This window comes from Mus caroli, unplaced genomic scaffold (assembly GCF_978045245.1).
Source record: "Mus caroli unplaced genomic scaffold, Mus_caroli_1 scaffold_13, whole genome shotgun sequence".
Taxonomy (NCBI): Eukaryota; Metazoa; Chordata; class Mammalia; order Rodentia; family Muridae; genus Mus; species Mus caroli.
Window position 1 is genome coordinate 93,990,485 of NW_028227268.1, and position 10,746 is coordinate 94,001,230.

Genomic DNA, 10,746 nt, shown 5'->3' on the forward strand with positions numbered 1-10,746 from the left:
TTTCTCCTTCTCCTTTTCTCCTCCTCCTCCTCCTTCTTTCTCCCTCTCCTTCTCCTTCTCCTCCTTTTCTCCTTCTCCTTCTTTTCTCCTTCTCCTTTTCTCCTCCTTCTCCTCCTCCTCCTCCTCTTCCTCCTCCTTCTTTCTCCCTCTCCTTCTCCTTCTCCTCCTTTTCTCCTTCTCCTTCTTTTCTCCTTCTCCTTTTCTCCTCCTTCTCCTCCTCCTCCTCCTCCTTCTTCTACTTCTTTTTCTTCTTCTTCTTTTTTGTTTTTTGTTTTTTTTTTTTTCAAGACAGGGTTTCTCTGTATAGCCCTGGCTGTCCTGGAACTCATGATGTAGACCAGGATGGCCCCAAACTCAGAAATCCTCCCGCCTCTGACTTCCAAGTTCTGGGATTAAAGGCATGAGCAACCATGCCCTGCTTGTGTGTGTCTTCTTTGGAGAAATATGTGTTTGATTCCTTTGCCCATTTTTAAACTATTTGTCTTTATGTTGTTCTAAGTATTTTCATTCTTTAAATGTATTCAGACTATCTGTTCAGTGGCTGTCACACTAGATAGCAAAGGCCTAGAGACCCAAAGGTGAAGGAGACATGAACTGTCTCTCATGGTTTTGCCTTGCAGAAGACTTTAAGGCCAGATTCAACTGTTCCTTTGTATTTACTTTATGGTGTAGGGCATGTGCGACTTTGTTACCAGACAGACAAAAGAAATGGTATTCATACTTTTTTTGCTGGAGGGACTCAATGTAAGAAATTACCTTGAATATCTTGTTTGGACCTACACTCATTGGTCCAATCACAACCCTTGCTTCTGCAAGTCAATTGCCTCAGAATAAACTAAATTACCAGTGACCAGTATGATTTTTAATATTACAATCTTGACAATGGTGGACAAAACCCCATATCTTCAAATGCCAATTTTTAAACATTGATCCCACTGCACTGTTATGGCAAAAGGAGCTGACATGAAAAGAAAACACATATCAGTTCAGAACATCTGTGCTGTTTGAGCTGGTGGCCTCTATCTACAGGTTTAAATCTGGGGTGAGGGTGATGGAAACAGAAAAGAAGGAGGATGTGGGAAGAGGTATTAAGGGATGAGGAAGAGAAGCAGAGCTTAAAACTGCACCACAGAGCTCCATTTTAGTTCCCAACTCTGCGGATCATAGTTCATTTCCACATTTATGGATTGAAAAATGAAAATACTCTTGATAATCAAGATATGATTTTATACATAGTGACATCACTGATGTCATTGTGAAAAAGGTTCAAACTTCCAGTGAAAGACTATGCAAACCTGATAACTCCTCTCGAGTTTACTGGTACTGCATACCCATTGTCTCTGGGCTTCACATTCATGTCACTCTCAATGAAAGGCTGATGCAGAGTGTGGGCATTGATGAATCCATTGGTCTCATTGGCAGACAAACTGACAAAGTCAGACACAGAGACAGCCATTTGGCACTGGTGATGTGATGTGTATGAATTTCAAAATCTACACCCAGGTTATTTACAGAAACCATTCATAAAGGATTCAGGGAGAGCAATGCCCATTTTCAATCTCTTTGCTGCTCTTTCCGATTCTTCACTGCACATGGGGTTTAACTCTGAGTGATAAAATCCAGTCTTCAATAAATTAAAACAATCACTTTCACCGAAGCTGGGCAGGGTGAGTAACTCTTCCATTACAACAGGCACATGATTGACTTGTCCATGAGGCATGTTTCTGAGGGGAGGAAAGCTATCATTCAGATAATTCACATCTGTGGGGGTGCAGACAGTTACTATACTGTTGGTCAAAGCTGTCAAGTCACTGGCAGTGAAGGAGCTGAAAATGTTCAGTGGCTGATCAGGAATGGGCTCAGGTTAGTTAGAAGTTAAGGCTGAAGAACTGACTGTACCACCCAGAAACTCTGTTTCATCTATGGAATGATCCATATAGTTCATAACACCAGGGTGATGGTTATAGCATCTCTTTCAAAATTTTGTCTGTTGAGCAAAATAATCATAATGCTCCAAATTCTTCCACATCTAGTAGAAGGCTACACACTTGGCAACAGTTCTAGATCTCACCTAATTTTTCAGAATGAGAGGAAAATCTTTTCCATAAAGCATTCGAGCATGTTCAAAGTTTCAGTACTCTTCTTCTGTCCATACTGTCATTCCTTCTTGAGATGCCTTCCATTGCAGCAGTACCTTTCAGTTGCTTCCTTTATATTGTGGTTACACTTCATATAATGCCTGTTCATTATCCCTGGTGTGTTTGCCTGAAGAAATTCTGTCTAGGACTTTTTCATTTCCAGTTCTTAATGAGGTCTCAATAAGGTACTCCTTGACTTTGCTCTCCAAAACCACATCAGGACACCACAGTAACTGGTCTTCATTTTCATAAGCTCTCTCATTACTACTGTGCTCACCAAGAAAAGGGGGAATGTCTGCTTGATACTGTAGACCAATCATTATTTCCTTTCTCAAATCTTCAGGTGTGTTACCACTGTCCATTTCAACATCCTTGATTTCTGATTTCTTGTCTCCATCACACATAGTGTTTGATCATGAAGGCCGAGAGAAGAAATCAGAAGTTTCATGAGAAGTTACATATGGTGTCAGATCATCTGCAGAAGGCTGGGTTTCCTCATCATCGCTCAACAACAGGTCTTTTGCTATTTTTTTCTTTGTCTAGAGTCATATCTGGTAGTTCATCTGCAAGTTCACTTGGGGAGCTGTTTGTACTGGAATTTGCAACCATTGCAATTGTAGATTCATAGCCATAGAACTACCGGAAGATCCAGCCATGCCTCTCCTGGGCATGTATCCAGAATATGTTCCAACTTGTAATAAGGACACATTCTCGCTAAAATTTTCACTAACTGAATCCAAAAACACATCAAAGCAATCATCCATAATGATCAAGTAGGCTTCATTCCAAGGATTCAGGGATGGTTTAATATATGGAAATCCATCTATGTAATCCACTATATAAAATCTCAAAGACAAAAATCATATGATCATCTCATTAGATGCGGAGAAAGTATTTGACAAAATCCAACACCCATTCATGATAAAAAGTCTTAGAAAGATCAGGATTTCAAGACCCATACCTAAACATAATAAAAGCAATCTACAGCAAAACAGTAGCCAACATCAAAGTAAATGGAGAGAAGTTGGAAGCAATCCCATTAAAATCAAGGACTAGACAAGGCTGCCCACTTTCTCCCTACCTATTCAATATAGTACTCGAAGTCCTAGTCAGAGCAATTAGACAACAAAAGGAGGTCAAGGGGATATAAATCAGAAAGGAAGAAGTCAAAATATCACTATTTGCAAATGATATGATAGTATATATAAGTGACCCTAAAAATTCCACCAGAGAACTCCTAAGCCTGATAAACAGCTTCAGTGAAGTAGCTGGATATAAAATTAACTCAAACAAATCCATGGCCTTTCTCTACACAGAGGATAAACAGACTGAGAAAGGAATAAGGGAAACAACACCCTTCACAATAGTCACAAATAATATAAAATACCTTGGTGTGACTCTAACTAAGGAAGTGGAAGATCTATATGATAAGAACTTCAAGTCTCTGAAGAAAGAAATCAAAGAAGATCTCAGAAGATGGTAAGATCTCCCATGCTCATGGATTGGAAGGATCAATATAGTAAAAATCGCTATCTTGCTGAAAGCAATCTACAGATTCAATACAATCCCCGTCAAAATTCGAACTCAATTCTTCAATGAATTAGAAAGGGCAATTTGCAAATTCATCTGGAATAACAAAAAACCTATGATAGCAAAAACTCTTCTCAATGATAAAAGAACCTCTGGTGGAATCACCATGCCTGATCTAAAGCTGTACTACAGAGCAATTGTGACAAAAACTGCATGGTACTGGTACAAAGACAGACAAGTAGACCAATGGAATAGAACTGAAGACCCTGAGATGAACCCACACACCTATGGTCACTTGATCTTTGACAAGGGAGCTAAAACCATCCAGTGGAAAAAAGACAGCATTTTCAACAAATGATGCTGGCACAACTGGCAGTTATCATGTAGAAGAATGTGAATTGATCCATTCTTATCTCCTTGTACTAAGGTCAAGTCTACATGGATCAAGGAACTCCACATAAAACCAAAGACACTGAAACTTATAGATGAGAAAGTGGGGGAAAGCCTCAAAGATATGGGCACAGGGAAAAAATTCCTGAACATAATAGCAACAGCTTGTGCTGTTAGATCGAGAATTGACAAATGGGACCTCATAAAATTGCAAAGCTTCTGTAAGGCAAAAGACACTGTCAATAACACAAAAAGGCCACCAATAGATTGGGAAAGGATCTTTACCTATTCTAAATCAGATAGGGGCCTAATATCATATATATATATATATATATATATATATATATATATATATATATATATATATATATATAAAACCTCAAGAAGGTGGACTCCAGAAAATCAAATAACCCTATTAAAAATGGGGTACAGAGGTAAACAAAGAAGTCTCAACTGAGGAATACTGAATGGCTGAGAAGCACCTGAAAAAAATGTTCAACATTTTTAATCATCAGGGAAATGAAAATCAAAACAACCCTGAGATTCCACCTCAGACCAGTCAGAATAGCTAAGATGAAAAATTTAGGTGACAGCATATGCTGGCAAGGATGTGGAGAAAGAGGAACACTCCTCCATTGCTGGTGGGATTGCAAGCTTGTACAACCACTCTGGAAATCATTCTGGCGGTTCCTCAGAAAATTGGACATAGTACTACCAGAGGATCCCACAATACCTCTCCTGGGCATATACCTAGAAGATGTTCCAACTTGTAATAAGGACACAGGCTCCACTATGTTCATAGCAGCCTTATTAATAATAGCTAGAAGCTGGAAACAACCCAGATGTCCCTCAACAGAGGAATGGATACAGAAAATATGGTACATTTACACAATGGAGTACTACTCAGCAATTAAAAACAATGAATTCATGAAATTCTTAGACAAATTGATACATCTGGAGGATATCATCCTGAGTGAGGTGACCCAATTACAAAAGAACTCACTTGATATGCACTCACTGATAAGTGGATATGAGCCCTGAAACTTAGAATATCCAAGATACAATTTGCAAAACACAAGAAAATCAAGAGGAAGGAAGACCAAAGCGTGGACACTTCGTTTTTTTCTTAGAATGGGGAACAACATACCCATGGAAGGAGTTACAGAGACAAAGTTTGGAGCTGAGACAGAAGGAAGGACCATCCAGAGTCTGCCCCATCTGGGGCACCAATAATCACCCATAATCAGTCACCAAATGCAGACACTATTGCATATGCCAGAAAGATTTTGCTGAAAGGACCCTGATATAGCTGTCTATGGTGAGACTATGCCAGTGCCTTACAAATACAGAAGTGAATGCTCATAGTCATCTACTGGATGGAACACAGGGCCCCCAATGGAGAAGCTAGAGAAAGTACCCAAGGAGCTGAAGGGGTCTGCAACCCTATAGGTGGAACAACAATATGAACTAACCAGTACCCCCAGAGCTGTGTCTCTAGCTGCCTATATAGCAAAAAATGGCCTAGTTGGCCATCATTGGGAAGAGAGGCCCCTTGGTCTTGCAAACTTTATATACCCCAGTACAGGGGAACTCGAGGGCCAAGAAGTGGGAGTGGGTGAGTAAAGGAACAGGGTTGGGGGAGGGTAGAGGGGATTTTTGGGATAGCACTTGAAATGTAAATGAAGAAAATATCTAATAAAAATTGAAAAAAAAAACCAGACCAAAACAAAAAACAGCTATCAATTGTATCTTGTGTTCTTTTATTTTACACACACAAATTAAATGCACACATATATATGCATACATATATACATATATATGGATACATATGTACATATGTACACACACACACACGTGTGTGTCAGGGGAAGTGGCAACCTTCTCTCCTTTCAAACAACATGGCTTTAATATTTCAAAGTCACCTAACTAGAAAATGAAATTAAAAAATTACTTTATAGGTGGTTTAAGAACATGCAAAAATTCTAATGTTAAAAATCCACCATCCTGAGGGGGATCACAGTGGGGTCTCCATTTTCCTTCAAGGAAAGGGGGTCAGCAGAGATGACTATCTGTGGACTTCCCAGACTTGAGCAGCCTGAACTGACCTTGAGTGCTTCCCACAATAGACCTTATCGACCTTGGTGAAGTCATCTTCCTAAGTTACATGTGCAAGTTCCTACAGGAACTTAGAAGAACAGACTGCCCTCTGACCTTGCATTGCAACATAATTCAGCTGAAACAAAGGATGGGGTCTATGGGCTTGCCCTATATAAACACAGTGCTGAATATTAAACTTGGAGCCTTTATCAGAACCTTGTCTTGGCTTCATTCTTCTCTCGAGCCCCCCCCCCCCCCGACACTCCTGTCTCTTTTTCATTTCCAGCCCTACTTTCAGATAAACCCAGTTCATCCATGGCTGCTGGACAGCTACAACTATCATGTACCATGGCAGATATCAACATCTTGTTCTTTTATACTATTATAATAAAATCAATTTTTAATTTTGGGGGTAATTCTGGAGACCTTTTTTTCCTGAAGGCCTGATGATATTTTATTTGTTCTTATTTAACCCTATTTACCCTATTTATTTGATTACCTTAACTCTAGTTACCCATGAAGGTCTAGTTTCTCACATGTGAAGAGATGTATTCATCTAAATTGGTAGTCATATTTAAAATATGTCCGATGTCTTTAGAAGTTTAAATATTTGAGCCCAATAATTACATTTCTGAAAATAATTACTAGAGATATAGTTCAAAATGGTTTTAATTAAAACAAACAAACAAACAAACAAGTAAAAACTAGTGGTTAGATGTAACGAAGTAGGTGGCAATGCCTTAACTATATTTGCTTTGTTAGGCCAAAGGGCCTCTTCCATCTTTGTCAGGGGAAGTGGCAACCTTCTCTCCTTTCAAACAACATGGCTTTAATATTTCAAAGTCACCTAACTAGAAAATGAAATTAAAAAATTACTTTATAGGTGGTTTAAGAACATGTAAAAATTCTAATGTTAAAAATCCACCATCCTGAGGGGGAACACAGTGGGGTCTCCATTTTCCTTCAAGGAAAGGGGGTGATAGGGGTAGGATATGTGTGAGGGGGTACTGGGAGGAGAGGGGGTGCTGATATTGGGATATAAAGTGAATAAATACATTAATTTAAAAATCCACCATATAGCCAAGTGGTGGTGTTGCACACCTTTAATCCTAGTACTAAGAAAGCAGAGTTAGGTGGATATATGTGTTCGAGGCCAGCCTGGTCTATAGAGTGAGTTCCAGGACAGCCAGGACTATATAGAGAAACCCTGTCTTGAAAGTAAATAAATAAACACCACCATACAAACTTGAATATTCATTAAAATCAGAACCATGTAGAATAGTTATTATAATTATAGATATGTGAAATAAATCTATTATGACGATTATTAGTATTTAAAGTTCTGAAGAACTCTAAATGCTAACCTGTTTCTAAAAATAAATAAGAGAATCTATTGATGATTCTCCTTTTACTTTATACTTATCTATACTTTCCAAATTTCTTCCTCAGTAAATGGGTATTACTACTATAAGTGTAGAAAACCAGAAATAGAGACTTTGGTGGCAGAGAAGGTTTTGGCAGTGGATGAGGAGGTTTTGGTGGAGGTTGAGGTTGAAGTTGAGGTGGAGGTGGTGGGCTCAGGGGCCAAGGAGGTGAAGGAGGAGGTAACCGAGGTGGAGACTTCCAAGCTGGGGGCAATCGGGGTTGATGTGACAGCTGGGGAGGCAAAAAAGAAAGCCAGTTAGGAAAGAACAGTGATGATGGAACCTCATTTGCATGAAGATATTTTATTCTTCGCAGAAAGAATATCCCTTGTCAGAAAGAATATGTCTCCTGGAGAATCTGTGTATGGAGAAAAGAAAGTCTCTAGTTCAGAAGGAGATGAAAAAATTGAGTACCAAGCCTAGAACCTCTTTGGCTCCAACCTGGCAGCAGTAATCCTGGGCAGCATAGACCAGATTCACACCAAGCCAAGTTGCTCTACCCTGGGGCAGCCTCAGGTACCACAGTCTCCCATGTCTCTGATATTGGCTGGGATGGTCTGGTTGAGTGCATCCTACTACTTCAGCTGGGACGTCATCAATTTGGCCAAGAAGAAGACATTGTTCCTGTGATTAAAGAAGCTCAGCACCCACACGAATTCCACATGTTTATTGCAATGGGGAGTGCGATCTTGGTCGATGTAGCCTAGCCAGACCAAACCCAGATTGTGGCCCTGAATACCGCACCTTCCTTTGGAATGGAGGACACTTTGTGATCTCCATTAAGGCCAACTACATTGACTCCACAGACTTGGTGGAAGTTGTGTTTGCATCTGAAGAGAAGAAGATGCAGCAGGAGAACATGAAGCCTCAGGAGCAGGCAAATAGCCTTATGAACAAGGCCACGCTATGGTTTAGGTGTGTACAGACCACCTCCCAAGGTAGAAACTCAGAGCTTTCTGGATTGGAAGAAATGTCTGTTGCTATTGTTGCAGTGTTTTGGGTTTTTTGTTTTTGTTTTTGTTTTTTCCCATTAAACAAGAATGGGCTGTCAGAAAATGAAAGAAGGGAGAGAGGGATGGAGGAAAGGAAAGAAGGAGAGAGGGAAAGAGAGGGAAAATGAGGATAAGAATGAATGAGGTTCCTGGATAGGTTTGTCTTTGGGCCTAGATAGAAGTTACCTCATTGGGTCTTTCACAATTCCCTCTTCTAGTCTCGGCTCAGATTCCTCTGTGTATGAAATCATATTCTTCCATCTTCCATGCTGCCAGAGAAGTAGGTTGCTCACAGCGATAGGCTTGCACTGTCTGCTTTGAGGATCTTTGCAGCAAGTCCTATCTCTCCCTTCACCAGTTCCAGAGAAGGATTCTCAATTGGGCCACATGCTCAATCCCTAACAGAGTCTGGAGAATGGAATGTTATGACCAGGTGGGCTTGTGACATATGCTCTCATCTGTCCCAGAAGAGATGTGTTAACACTGAAAGAGAGAAAAGGACTAGTGCCAGCCAAGTTAAGAAAGACAGATTGGGAAAAGATCTTTACCAATCCTACATCTGATAGAGGGCTAATATCCAATATATACAAAGAACTCAAGAAGTAAGACTTCAGAAAACCAAATAACTATTTAAAAATGGGGTACAGAGCTAAACAAAGAATTCTCAATTGAGGAATCTTGAATGGCTGAGAAGCACCAGAAGAAATGTTTAATATTCTTAATTATCAGGGAAGTGCAAATTAAAATGACCCTGAGATTGCACCTCTCACCAGTTAGAATGGCTAAGATAAAAAAAAACTCAGGTGACAGCAGATGCTGGTGAGGATGTGGAGAAAGAGGAATGCTCCTCCATTGCTGGTGGGATTGCAAGCTGGTAAAAACACTCTGGAAATCAGTCTGATGATTCCTCAGAAAATTGGACCTAGTACTACCTGAGGACCCAGCTATACCACTCCTGGGCATATACCCAGAAGATGCTCCAACATGTAATAAGAACACATTCTCCACTATGTTCATAGCAGCCATGTTTATAATAACCAGAAGGTGGAAACAACCCAGATCCCTCAACAGAGGAATGGTCACAGAAAATGTACATTTACTCAGCCATTAAAAACAATAACTTCATGGAATTCACAGGCAAATGGATGGAACTAGAAAATATCACCCTGAGTAAGGTGACCTAGTCACAAAAGAACACACATGATATGTACTCACTGATAAGTGGATATTAGGCAAAAAGCTCAGTATACACATGGTATAACTCACAGACCATATGAAGCTCAAGAAGGAAGACCAAAGTGAGGATGTTTCAGTCCTTCTTAGAAAGGGGAACAAAATAATCACAGGAGGTTGAGGGTGAGAGGAACTTGACAGGAAGAGAGGAGGGGGAAGAGAAAAAAAGGAGGCAGGGCAGGATTAGGTATGGGAGGAAACAGGGATGATAGACAGAGGGTCAGAAAATTGAACAGAGCAATGGGGGATGGGGAACTGGGAGTAGCCAACAGAAAGTCCCAGATTCCAGAAAAACAAGAGGCTCCCAGGACCCAACAGGGATGACATTAGCTGAAATACCCAACAAAGGGGAAGGAGAACCTGTAGAGACTATATCCAGAGGTTAGGCATGTCCTCCAGTTGAGCGATGGGGCCACCAACTCATCTTCAAATTTTAACCCAGAATTTCTCCTGTTTAGAGACAAAATTCGGAGCTGAGACGGAAGCAAGGACCATCCAGAGACTGCCCTACCCTGGCATAAACAACCACCAAACCCAGACACTACTGCATATGCCAGAAAGATTTTGCTGACAGGACCCTGATATAGTTATCTCTTGTGAGGCCATGCCAGTGCCTTACAAATACAGAAGTGGATGTTCACAGTCAGCTATTGGATGGAACACAGAGCCCCCAATGAAGGAGCTAGAGAAAGTATTCAAGGAGCTAAAGGGGTCTGCAACCCTATAGGAGGAACAATAATACAAACTAACCAGTACCTGCCCCCCTCCCCCCCAGAGCTGTGTCTCTAGTTACATATGTAGAAGAGGATGGCCTAGTCGACCATCAATGGAAGGAGAGGCCCTTGGTCTTGGGAAGATCATATGCCCCAGTACAGGGGAATGCCAGGGCCAGGAAGTGGGAGTGGGTGGGTTGGGGAGCAGGTGGGGGGGCAGGTTATAGGG

General features: G+C 40.7%; 1 non-coding gene and 3 pseudogenes across 1 annotated transcript; 1 reads left to right on the forward strand and 3 right to left on the reverse strand.

Annotated features, from left to right (window-relative positions):
* Nucleotides 1–1,285: 1,285 nt before the first annotated feature.
* On the reverse strand, nt 1,286–6,498 carry LOC110304192 (mesoderm induction early response protein 3 pseudogene; annotated as a pseudogene).
* Nucleotides 5,847–5,958, reverse strand: LOC115032717 (U6atac minor spliceosomal RNA; annotated as a pseudogene).
* Nucleotides 6,499–6,701: 203 nt separating the features above from the next.
* Nucleotides 6,702–8,613, forward strand: LOC110304190 (rRNA 2'-O-methyltransferase fibrillarin pseudogene; annotated as a pseudogene).
* LOC147001572 (U6atac minor spliceosomal RNA) lies at nt 6,855–6,980 on the reverse strand. The gene has a single exon (XR_015045090.1). It is a non-coding gene; the product is annotated as a U6atac minor spliceosomal RNA (small nuclear RNA).
* Nucleotides 8,614–10,746: the final 2,133 nt, after the last annotated feature.